The sequence below is a fragment of the Chanodichthys erythropterus genome, chromosome 24 (assembly GCF_024489055.1).
Source record: "Chanodichthys erythropterus isolate Z2021 chromosome 24, ASM2448905v1, whole genome shotgun sequence".
In the NCBI taxonomy this organism is placed as follows: domain Eukaryota; kingdom Metazoa; phylum Chordata; class Actinopteri; order Cypriniformes; family Xenocyprididae; genus Chanodichthys; species Chanodichthys erythropterus.
The window spans coordinates 4,769,054-4,781,817 of record NC_090244.1 but is presented as its reverse complement, the minus strand read 5'-3'; the positions used below and the strand labels follow the sequence as shown (position 1 = coordinate 4,781,817).

Sequence of the window (12,764 nt, the reverse complement as noted above, 5' to 3'; positions counted from 1 at the left end):
CATAATTAATATTAGTGCTGCCCTCGACTAATAATTAATTGATAAACTTGTGTTTTCTGTATTTTCGGCCGCAGAGAAGAAATCGTCGATGCTGACTCATCTCCACAGTAGTAGACTATTCTAGTTTAATATTAATTACATAACCTGAGAATACAGTATTTGTTGTTTTTCATTTGAATTGGTTCAATTAAAAGTAGAAATTTCTTTTTCTATTAGATATATTGTTCATGTCTGTGAGGAAAGTTTACATGGAGTTTCGTTCTTTTTTTTTTTGGCACTCAAGTTCATAGAAAGACGACAGAAATCGCACCTTTTGCACCTTTCTTTAATTACAAAAGCACAACGTTTTGTTGTTGTTTTCACAACTTTTCACAGATTTAAAATTGTATGACGCTGCCTTCATGGCCACAAACTGCCACTCGATCTGCTGCTCTATTTTACAGCCGTATAACCAGATCAGAGCCAGGAGAGTGGCCCATACTGACCCATCCACCTGTGTACAAACCATCATCCACTGCATTTGTTACTGGACACTGGACACAATCATCGCTGTCTTATTATTTCATCACATCTCTCACCTGTGCTGGTTTCTGATTGGTCAGCTCATCCTCCGTCTTCCCAAACACATCAGCCAGTGTGGCGTCCAGCTCCCAGCAGCCTGACGCCTTCTGGAGAGAAACCAGCTGGAGTAACGGGTCTGCAGTCCAACACACATACAGAGAAATAGAGAGAAATACCAGTTATTAATGAACCACAGTTTATTACAGCTGTAATTTTGAACATCTGTTCTTAGAATAATTTAATCTAAGTGCCAAAAGTACAACAAACACAGCCTCTTGAATTATTGATCATGGAATAATGCCTCATACACGTTTTAAAGAATAGCAGGTAGTTTAAATTTTATTCTGCACAGTATTCAGTAAGAAACTAGACTTTCCAAACATAAGCACTGTGTCCATCTCATGTTGTGTTTGCCAGTTATTTGTGTGTGTGTGTTTGTGACATATCATTCAGGACACAAATGTGTATAATGACATGGGTATGACATAGGTATTACAAGGAGAGGGTGACTTATGAGGACATTACCTCATGTCCCCATTTTTCAAAATGCTTATAAATCAAACAGAGTTTTTATTTTTATTTTATTAGTAAAACTGTGCACAGTTTCCTGTGATGGTTAGGTTTAGGTGTAGGGTTGGTGTAGGGCAATAGAAAATACAGCTTGGACAGTATAAAAACCATTACGATATGAAATGTCCCCACAATTCACAAAAACGAACGTGTGTGTGTGTGTGTGTGTGTGTGTGCGCGCTGTGATGGAATTTTTAATTAATCATAACTAACATTTCTTTTTCCTTGCAGGAATAACATTTATATGCTTTTAAAACCTAAATGTCCTCAAACCTTGCATGGTCCTAAGTCAGTGTGTGTCTGAATCATGTCCAAATATAAGAAAAGTGGAAATGAAACTTAGGGACAGCTAGACAAACATCTGAATATTATAGCCCCATGACATATTGAGTAACCAACAAACTAATAAGCACATGATTTTGGCAGATCTTGCTTTACCTTGTAACATGAGTAGAATGCTTTGCCATGCTCCTCCTCTCCTATATAAACTGCCGTAATCTTCTTGCTGGTGGGATTCTCTTTGATTGATACCATAGCAAAGTGGGCATTGGACATGAAAATGATAACTACGTTGGACTGAAACTAGCAAAAAACACTTGCTTTGCGCCTGTCGTCACATTGCGCCAGGTGTATGATAGGCCCATTAAGTTAATTAATTATATATTAATTTTCATCAGATTTTTAGTCATGTCTGATAGTGATATAAGTTGCATTGGTTTCATTATAAGCTTTGTACTCTATATTGCAGACTTGAAAAAGACAAATGTTCATTGTTTGATGTCAATTCTCACATTTTTGGGAATTGCATGTTTATTTGTACCTCTGTCTCATATACAGTTGTTTATGAATTTAATTTTTTGAGAGTTGCTCTCTTGGTTGCCATAAGTAAAAGTCTCTGATCATCTATATACCTGCTTTGGGAAATTAACAAGACCAGTTGAAGTTGTACACCCTGATTGTTTTGCCATGCTTGTGTCCACTTACCAGACAGTGTTCCCAATAACATTCCTTGTTGGTTAGAAGGGCATCACGACCCCAAGCACCAGAAATATAGGACTTGCTGATAGAATTGAGCTTGGTGACACTTGGTGAATTTATTCTGGTCATAATGTGCTCATGACACGTGCCTGTAATTCTAGTAACACAGTTTAAGCATTTTCTTAGTTGGTGAGAACCTTTTTTGGACCTTAAATGGCATTTGAAAGCAATTATATTTCTATATCCTAAAAAAACTCACAAATAGTAATGTACTTACTTCGGAAATCATTTGGTATGGATCTGGTCTCTTTGTTGGGGTTCTGCATATGTGTTTCATTAACAATTTGATGGATTTCTGTGAGTTCCTGGTTCAGCTGTTGCAGGTGGAGGGCGTTGTACAGTCCACTTGTGTGAAGGTAATTAAATACTTTCAGACAGGCCGTGATGTCCTGAAGATTGGCTCCCATCAATGGCAGTTCTGCATCTGTGCTCCTCAACTGGAAGTAGTTAATTGATAGTGCCTTAATTCAAGATCCTTCTCAATTTAAATGAACAACATCTAAAATCATTGCAGTCTCCAATTAGTTGCAGCTGTTATAAAGAAGCTTAACTGATACCTTTTCCTCAAATTCATTCAGATTCTCCTTACAGGTCTGGACCTGTTTTATGTTTTCCACAAACCGTAGAGCGGGGAAAGTCAAGATAGAGCTGTTTATTTTGCACAAACATGAATCAGTCTTCTGTAGACCTGGAACTCTTTGAGCCTCGACAGTCGCCTTAAGTACAAACACAATCAGATTATTACTATGTCATACATACACAACTTCTATCATAATTTCTTAATATTTTAAGTGTGAGATATTAGAATTGTAGAAACCTGTGGGCTAATTCAAGACACAAAGAAAAAACCTATGATTACTGTGAGGAGTAGCAGATAGACGAACATGTTGACCGAATGGGCTGAAAGACCAAAGATGTACTTTAAATCAGCACGCAAACACTAAGATGAAAATATTAGTTATGTAAATATGCAGTTTTGGGGGTCTGTTGAAGAGGATGTGAAAATTGCACATATGGCTTATTTCAGCAATTCAGGAAGAAATTTAGTTGAGAAATGTGAAACAATTCTACTAAAAGTTCCACCCTAAAAAAAAATGTTCAACCCTAGTTCCTCATAAATTTTATGCAAACATCTGCACTTTTATTATATGCCGAAGATTACAAATTGATTTCAGTACTGCACAGGTGTGCCGTTGGCACAGGGGGGGTCAGGACCACAAAGAGCTACAAACTCTATATCATCTTTTAGTTTAGGATATTTTCTTTCAAATGAGAGCATTTTCACAATTTTGTGAGCTTTCGTTTGTAAATAATCAACTGTTTTGTCGCGGATGTGCAGAACAGGAAATGCTCTCGAACCTAGAAACACGTGATCTCCAAACCATCGATCAAAGCGTGCTAACGTACATGTTGATGCTATATAAATCATGCCCGGAACTCAGCGTTTGCGTGGACATGTCAATGAAACCATCCGTCCATTTAGAAACCGAGAAATTTGAGGCTGATCTCTCAGATTTGGTCTGGTTGACGTGCATGAGCTGCTTTTACTGAAGTTTTCGTGAGTTTTCGTGTGGATTTGTAGTTCATAGACTGTTTTGATTTCGATAATTACATCTAGAAAGGGAAAAGCATCGATGGCATTGATAAAAGATATCTTTGAAATCGAAACTAAAGCGATGATTGCTTCGGCCAGCGACGCAATGGAGAGAGGACACGACAGAGGACTCTGCGTTTGGTATGTATACTGTATTACTGCATTTACAATGCTTATACTCATTTTTGATAAACTTTTTATTTTGAAATGTGAAAGCAGCAACTGATAAACTATTATTAGACAAAAAAAAAAGTCAAAACTACATTTAGGATATGGCAAGGCTGCTTGCACACCAGTCCGCAAGTATGCAGACTTGAATAAAATTGTCATTTCAATAAATCTACATTTTGATATTGTGAAATGGATATTATTACAGTATTATTGCAGTGCAAAAACTGTGTGTATAAACAGTAGTTTCTTTGTTTCAGTTGCTGATGAAGATTAGTGAGCAGCAGAGGCTGGCACAGCTGGCATCATCTCCAGGAGGCAGACGGGTGATGCTCAGGTGACAAAAATGATGCACATATCTGGAGGATGTCGATCCTGTTCTAGATTGTAATAGTCTTGTCCTGAAAAAAATAAAACTGATCAAAATCACAAAATGCATTTTTTGTTTGTTTATTATTGCACAGACACTTTCAGCAGTGTGGTCCGATATCTGGAAATCTGATCTTTGCTTACAGTTTGGTTCCCCCCACTTTGAAAATGTCTCCTGCGCCCCTGGTACTGCATGATATTGAAATAACAGAAATTAGTATTTCCTCAATTAGGGCTGGGCGATATATCGCATGCGATTGTCACGCGCATTTCGTCAGTAAAGCCGGTTCCCTGATTACCGTGAAATCGCCATTACCTGCTTTCAAATGGAGCGCCATTTAATAGACAGAAGCGTAGATCACTGACAATACGCAATATCGTGTTCATTATCGCAGATGAATCGCCTTCGATAATGAACGCGATATTGCGTGGCTTGTCAGTGAACTATGGCTCTGTCTATAGAGGGTATGCATCGACGTCACTTTACCGCCGAAAACGCGCTCCCTCAGCTGGACTGAGTGGCAAAAGAACCTGCTGCGTGACTGGATTTAACAGGGGAAACTGCGAAAACGAATTACACTAAAGGTTGGAATTGAATGTGTTCCTTATAACTTGTCAAATAAACCTAATCCATGGATATTGACATGCAGCCTGGAGTCGTGTTTCCTGACATTTATATGTGCCCGATTTCGACGGCGGGGAGACACATAAAGCAAATCTGCCTGTGAATATTTTATATTACAATATCGGTAGGTTTAAATCCGCGTAATCACTTATATCAATGTTATATCATCATATTGTCCAGCCCTAAAACATATATAGTTTTAGTCAGTGTTGTTTATTTAAAAACACCCAATTATGCAGAATATAAGATGGAAAATAATTAATTGATGAGTTGTCAAACTAATAACAATACAATATATACGGTATGATTTTACCTCAAAATCCAACAGTTTGACACAAAATGATAACTAAAACATGTTTCTCTGCCTGGAGTCGAGCTTTTTCTGTTAATTGCAGTTATCCATTTGCTTTTTTCCCTGTTGCTTTCTGCAGTTTTTAAATATATACCTCAGGGTTTGTGTCAAAGCTATTTGTACAGTCAATCACAAAGCTCTTTCACGTTTTGGATGTGTTTTGTGTGTTTTTCGCGACATTCACAGCGAAAACCAACGCTGCTGCTCAAGGGGCTCGCACACCGGACGCGAAGCTCAGCGCCGCGACACGTCTTTCAAATTCGAACGCATTGTTTTATATTTTTTTCTGAGTAGTAGCTGGGCGCCGCGGACAGGCGCCTAATGTCGCCGCCGGTGTGCGTACACTTATAGTTCTAAAACAATGCGTTCGAATTTTAAAGACGCGGCGAGGTGCTGAGCTTCGCGTCCGGTGTGCAAGCCCCTTCAGTCTTTTGCCACTCAGTGGCCGTGACCGCAGTCGTAACGGTCGACGGTGACGTCACGTGCATACCCTCTATTAAATAACGCTCCATTTGAAAGCAGGTGATGGCGATTTAGCGGTAATCAGGGAACCGGCTTTACTGACGAAATGCGCGTGACAATCGCATGCGATATATCGCCCAGCCCTATCCTCAATCTTTTAGTATGTTTTCAGTACAATATTACAAAAATATGTAAATACATGTTTTACTAATGAAGATTCAAGAAAAAAATGGAATTTATGAAGAGGACAATTTTTAACTTTCCATGTCAGCAAAAACGTCTCAAGTTATACATGCAACCATGGTTCCCTGAGAACAGAGAACGAGAACTGCACTCCCTAGGAATCACTATGAGGAATGCCTATCCACATATCCGGTGTCTGAAGAATGTCATCATACCGAACGCATCCAGCTTGCTCGAAGAGAAGACAGCATTCCACCAAAATGTGCATCCCACATCCCTTGAGAATAGTCACTGATTCAATTCCTAAAGCTCAGAAGTAGTTTTGAAATCGGCTTATCGCTATATTGTTGAAAAGTTGTTATTTTGTTTTTTTGGTGCACAAAAATATTCTCGTCGCTTTATAATATTAAGGTAAAACCACTGAACTGATTTAAATATGTTTTTAGTACATTAATGGATCTTGAGAGAGGAAATGTCATTGCTGTGAATGCAGGCCTCACTGAGCCATCAGAGTTAATCAAAATATCTTAATTTTTGGGTGAACTAACCCTTTAACACAAGAAAAAAGTTGATGGCTAAATAAAAGTAAATATTAATATACGTATATACTGCCAATTTTATATATATATATATATATATATATATATATATATATATATATATATACATACGTTTTTGAAGATGTTTTTAATATAAGTCTCTTCTACTCACCAAGACTTCATTTTATTTGATCCAAAATACAGCAGAAATATTACAACAGTAATACTGTGAAATATTTTTACAATTTAAAATAACTGTTTTCTATTTGAATATATTTTAAAATATAATTTATTGCTGTGATCAAATCTGAATTTTCAGCATTATTACTCCAGTCTTCAGTGTCACATGATCCTTCAGAAATTGTTCTAATATGCCGATTTGCTGTTCAAGGAACATTTAATAACTAAGGCATGGACTCCTCTAGACCCTTGAAGGTGTGCTGTGGTATCTGACACAAGATATTAGCAACAGATCCTTTAAGTCCTGTAAGTTGTGAGGTGAAGCCTCCATGGATTGGACTTGTTTGTTCAGCACATCCCACAGATGCTCGATTGGATTGAGATATGGGGAATTTGGAGGCCGAGTCAACACCTTGAACTCATTGTTGTGCTCCTCAAACCATTCCTCAACCATTTTTGCTTTGTGTCAGGAGCATTATCCTGCTGAAAGAGCCACAGCCACCAGGGAATACCGTTTCCATGAAAGGATGTACATGGTCTGCAACAATGCTTAGGTAGGTGGTACGTGTCACAGTAACATCCACATGGATGGCACCCTGACTGGTCTGCAGCTATACAGCCCCATACTCAACAAACTGATGCACTGTGTATTCTGACACCTTTCTATCAGAACCAGCATTAACTTCTTGAGCAATTTGAGCTACAGTATCTCGTCTGTTGGATCGGACCACACGGGCCAGCCATCAATGAGCCTCGGCCGCCCATGACCCTGTCGCCGGTTCACCGCTGTTCCTTCCTTGGACCACTTTCGATAGATCCTGACCACTGCAGACCGGAAACACCCCACAAGAGCTGCAGTTTTGGAGATGCTCTGACCCAGTCATCTAGCCATCACAGTTTGACCCTTGTTAAAATCTTTACGCTTGTCCATTTTTCCTGCTTCTAACACATCAACTTTGAGGACAAAATGTTCACTTGTTGCCTAATATATCCACTCACTAACAGGTGCCATGATGAAGAGATGATCAGTGTTATTCACTTAACCTGTCAGTGCTCATAATGTTATGCCTGATCGTTGTATATATACAAAAGTTAAACAAACCCTTTTGCAATCTCAAAGTATTTGCAAGATCAGGTCATGAACTTCCTTCTTTCATCATTTTTCTCATGTCAGCACTGTCGGCTTACTGACCAATCCTAAATTTTTGGCTTTAAATCTCTGCTTCTGTCATGCAAAACTGCTTTTTATAATCAAGGCTACAAGAGCCCAATCTTTTCTATCTCAAACATGAGACAGTCAAACATGTTCGTTTCGATGGTCATCATTCCTCTAATTTTATCACAGGTAAAATTTTATTATATTATATTATATTAACATTTTATTATATTACATTATATTAACATTATTATTTCTTTTACATTGTTTCTGAAACGATTTTCAAAAAAGTGTTTAGCAATTTTAGTTATACATACTTTTTTTAAAGTGTAATTTTGCTTGTATGTTGGAATTACTTTTCCCTGTTATTTCATCTCCACAGTCAGCGAGAGGGAAGGACTGTGTGTGTGAGCTGCAAAGTTCTGATCCTGCTTTCCCTGAGAATAAACTCAAGGAAGTTGAGTTCACTGCTTCACAGTGTATTGCGAACATCACTTCAGAAACGGTAGAAAAATATCAAAACATTGTACTGTGATGTTTATTATTGCAAATCAGTAAAGTTAAAAACTCATTTTACAGTTTGCTGTATAATTCTGTTATTGAAGAAAAATCACTTGTGTGCAGATGACAGAGATTGACAGGCTTGTGTTGGGTCTACAACATCGTATCTGGCAGCTTCTTGACAATGTGTCCATGCTGGAAAAAGAAGACAATGGAAATCTGTATGCAGCCGTGTCTCTACGCATTATTGAATTAGAGTTACTGGAGATTCAAGACCTTCTGGATAAACTCAACAGGACCACCAACAATTACCAACAGCTCAGCGTACAGACTGCTGCAAAGGTGCATTTATCTACACCACAGCACTTTTACATTTCTATAACAATTTTATGTAATGTGTTTATTGCTTAGACATACATTTTCATTTATAAAAAAGATCAAAATGTTGTTTCATAGTTATGTTAGGTGTCATAGAACATGATCATTTTTAAAATGTATAACATTAAATCAAATGTTTAATTTAATTTAAATGTTTATTTAAAATAAATGTAAATATAGAATTTATATAATTTAAATACACTGTATTTAAATGAACTTTAGATATTTCATTTATTTTCCTGTTTTTATTTACTGTTTTTATTATTTTCTGCAGTGCTTTTCAATATGTACAAATGTGTCAGGCAAAGTAAAAACAATCAGTATTAATATTAATTAGCTTTTTAAATTAGTATTAATATTAAATAGAATACTATGTCACTGGGACATTTTGTGAATTATGTGCACTTTGCTTGTTCTTATTTAAACCTTCATTCCTACAGCTTAAGGATATGGAGGAAACGATGGTGGAGCTTGAGAAGTTTGACCACACACAGGTGATGGTGAAACAGCGCGAGAATCAGCGTATTAAGAGGGACCTGGAACAGTGCAAAGATGTGCTCAATAGTACAGCACCAGCTCCTACACTTTCCCCAGGCACGTATAAACTATTATTACGAAGCCACAGCTAAAGTGTTAAAGCAGAAGTGTCCAAACCTGCTCCTGGAGGGCCACTATCCTGCAGAGTTCAGCTTCAGCCCCAATTAAACACACATAAACCAGCTCATCAAGCACTGCAAAATTGAATACTTCCCTACTATTCAGCATGCCAACATAGTATGTCCAAATGCATAGGCGAAAATAACCTACTATAGATGTAGTACCTACTTTACAGTATGAGATTTCAGATGCAGTGAAGGACTTCATACTCACTAGAAACTTCCAGGCAAGTGTTTTGAAGCTAAACTCTGCAGGATGTTGGTCCTCCAAATGCAGGACGCCCCTGCATTAAAGTATTAGACTTACATTTTTGCTTTATTTTTAGGTCGCTGTGGTCTAGGCCGCCTGGTCAATGTCTCAAGACCTAGAACGTATTCCCTCACTGCATATGGAACGTCCTACAATTTCGGTGCTTGGGGTTGAGATGCAAATCCTGCTCCAGGAGATGAGAACAAGTACTGGCTGGTGGTGCTGTCAAGTAGTAATGTACATGGCAACTTTATCCGCCAGTACAGTAGTATGAGTACTATTATATTAGGTGTAGGACCAACAGATACGTATATATCAAACTCTAACCCCACAACAAACACAATTCAGGGGCCAAACATGGTCATGTACGGCAATGCGCTCTACTATAACTGTTACGACACAAATTTTGTCTGTCAGTTCAACATGACGACTCGTTCTGTCAGTACTGTGGCTTTACCTAAAGATGCAGGATACAACAACAAGTTTCCATTCGCACACCTCAGCGCAACATACATCTATACAGATCTGGATTTCGCCACAGATGAATCAGGTGTCTATGTTATATATGCGTCCAAAAGCAACTTTGGAAATGTAGTTATCAGTAAAGTTGAGACTAGCAACCCGCCTGTTTTGAACCAAACGTGGTCAACTTCTCTTCACAAAAGGACTGTCACAAACACCTTCATGGTGTGTGGCGTGCTTTATGCTACTCGTTACCTGAATAAAGAAACAGAAGAGATCTTTTACTCTTATGACACCAAAACCAATGAAGAGCGCTATGATTTGAGAATTCACATTAAGAAGATTCAGACTAATATTAGGTATATGAATTATAACCCCAGAGATCATTTGCTGTATGTCTACAGTGATGCCTACATTGTGACATATGAAGCCATGTTTCAGGACGTCAACTGAACTATACTCTGTCTTTTTTTCCAAGTAAATCTAATGATTTTACATATTTGACATGGTTTTGTAAATTGAAAATCATTTAAATGTGTATCACACATTTTGGTTCTTGAAATAAAGTTTGAGAGAAACTTTTAGTGCTGGTTTACTAAAGCATATAAATAAATTACATTTACACAGATACATTTACATAGGTTAGCATTAGCCTATGCTATCAATCACTTCCTGTTAAGATAAACTGTACAGTAAATCATTAATGTGCATGTTGAGGTGTTGTTGTACCTGTCTGGGGTGGTCGGGGTAACAGAGCTGACTGTAGATGTATTTTAGAGGCTCTAAAATCTCTGTGCCGCCCAAGTCTGCTTTCATTTTCTTCACTCTCTTCAGAGCCTGATCCATTGTGTCCTGATTGTACTCGACACTCTGACTGCAATAAAAAAAACACAATGACATCTTTCCTCTCACTCATTTCAAAACTGAGTATCTCTGAATGATAGTTATTAACGGTTAGAAGGACTCAAAACGAGAGCCAAATCCATAGATATTGAAGTAGCATCCCATGGGCAGACTCTTCAACAGTAACAGCAGAGTGTCCTATAGAGAGACATGGACAGAAAGTGAAGTGTGTCTTTTTTTGTGTGTCTAAATTATTTTCAACTATAATCAGCAAAGCGGCTGTTTCTCAGTGGTTAGAAAGTGAGAGAGAAATGGAGGATGAGGTTAGCCTCACTTTGAAATATCAACCAAATGTAGTGATATGAACTCAAGTAGTCATGTATGTATTGTTTATCATTAATATTATTAGTTGTCATTTGTTAAATATAGTTCTTGCGTTAAATGTATATGAAAATATATTTTTATGTAGTACTGTGCAAGGATGCCAACTTGAACATCACTTAGACCTGTAAACGCTGTCGGATGACGCTAGAGGGTGATCGTGAGCCGCAGGATATAGAGCTTCATTTATATATGAAGAAGCCACTCTGGCAGCCACTAATACACAGTTGAAGATAACTAATTCTCATCTCTGTTTATGTGTGTTTACAGGTAAGATGAGTGATGTGGCATCACAGTTTGTGTTCATAAAATGTTTATACGTTAGTTATATGTGTTAGTTTGATGAATTTGTATATTAAAGCGATAGATTTAGCGATTGATATGCGGCCGGCGGCGCCCGCGCGATGGATTGCGCAATCGCGGCTGAGAGGCGGCCGACCCCGCTGTGCTGGTGGAGGCCGCGCGAGACATCACGACATAATAATAGTGCTTAATGTCGTTAGACAATATAATTGCAATCACTCGTTGTTTATTGTTATGTTTGTGTTCTGTAAATCTGTCATTGGTTAGGGACAACTAAATTGCTGATACAGATCGTTAACAACAGAGCACACAGAGAAATATAGTCTACTAAAAAGGAAACAAAGTGCTTATACACCATTTGTGTATGTTTATTGAGTATTGTCTGTTTGATGTAATGTTAATGTGTTACAGACAGTATACAGCAATGTATTCTCATTCTCTTTTGATGTATTGTCATAAGATTGTGCAAAGTGTGTTTATTGAGAGAAAGCTTCATATATTATTTTTATATATGAAGAAGCCACTCTGGCAGCCACTAATACACAGTTGAAGATAACTAATTCTCATCTCTGTTTATGTGTGTTTACAGTGTTTACAGCAATAAAACAATATATGTGCCACCAGAAGTCCCTGCCTCTTCTGTGTGTGCAACACAAACATCGTAGAGATGTGATTTACATGATTGTAATTTGCACTGCATCTGATGTTAATCTAGCAGCTAGGAAGGAAAAGATTTTGAATATTTGATAACCAACTAATTTACCAAGCTACTACTTGGCTATTTTTTCTTCAAGTTTTAAGTGAATTTTCTGTCTGTTTGTGTACAGGAGTAACTGCTGCATTTCTGCTGTGACATCATTATCATGAGATACCATGTGACCAAATACCTGCATGTCAACAGACTCGAATGCACATTTTAAAGGTGCCCTAGAACGCTTTTTCACAAGATGTAATATAAGTCTAAGGTGTCCCCTGAATGTGTCTGTGAAGTTTCAGCTCAAAATACCCCATAAATGTTTTTAATTCAGTTTTTTAACTGCATATTTTGGGGCATCATTAAATATGCGCCGTTTCAGCGTGTGTCCCCTTTAAATCCTCGTGCTCGAGACTCTATAATATGTGGCAGTATATTTTCTGTACTGCCTCTGTTCATGTTCTTTGTCACTGCCCGTCACCCAAACTATAAGCATTAG

The 12,764-nt window shown here is 37.8% G+C and overlaps 1 pseudogene; it reads left to right on the top strand.

Moving 5' to 3' along the window:
• Window positions 1-7,626: 7,626 nt before the first annotated feature.
• LOC137015107 (olfactomedin-4-like) lies at window positions 7,627-11,002 on the top strand (annotated as a pseudogene).
• Window positions 11,003-12,764: the final 1,762 nt, after the last annotated feature.